Source organism: Haliaeetus leucocephalus, unplaced genomic scaffold, assembly GCF_000737465.1.
Source record: "Haliaeetus leucocephalus isolate CR32 unplaced genomic scaffold, Haliaeetus_leucocephalus-4.0 Scaffold173, whole genome shotgun sequence".
Classification (NCBI taxonomy): domain Eukaryota; kingdom Metazoa; phylum Chordata; class Aves; order Accipitriformes; family Accipitridae; genus Haliaeetus; species Haliaeetus leucocephalus.
Genome location: NW_010972609.1, coordinates 8351830 through 8352384, shown reverse-complemented (window position 1 = coordinate 8352384; position 555 = coordinate 8351830). Strand labels below are relative to the sequence as shown.

The window sequence follows — 555 nt, the reverse complement described above, 5'->3', positions numbered from 1 at the left end:
TCCCGGCGACGATGGAGGACCGGTCCCACAAGGTGCTGCTGGCGCTGGTGATGCTCTTCCTCTTCGCCGTGATCGTGCTGCAGTACGTCTGCCCGGGCACCGAGTGCCAGCTCCTGCGGCTCCGCGCCCTCAGCCCCGCCGCCGCCGCCGACCCGTACCGGGCGGAGGACGAGACGCCGGCGCGTTTCGTGCCCCGCTTCAATTTCTCCGCCGGCGACTTGCTGCGGCGGGTGGACTTCAACATCAAGGGGGACGACCTGATCGTCTTCCTGCACATCCAGAAGACGGGCGGCACCACCTTCGGCCGGCACCTGGTCCGCAACATCCAGCTGGAGCAGCCCTGCGAGTGCCGCGCCGGGCAGAAGAAGTGCACCTGCCACCGGCCCGGCAAGCGGGAGACCTGGCTCTTCTCCCGCTTCTCCACCGGCTGGAGCTGCGGGCTGCACGCCGACTGGACCGAGCTCACCAACTGCGTCCCCTCCGTGGTGGACAGCAAGAAGGAGGTGCGGCTCCGGCCCTCCAGGTGAGGCCGTGCGGGGGCCCCGGGCCTTCCCC

At 70.3% G+C, this 555-nt stretch overlaps 1 pseudogene; it reads left to right on the top strand.

Moving 5' to 3' along the window:
- The first annotated feature begins 6 nt into the window (after nucleotides 1-6).
- On the top strand, nucleotides 7-527 carry LOC104829494 (annotated as a pseudogene).
- Nucleotides 528-555: the final 28 nt, after the last annotated feature.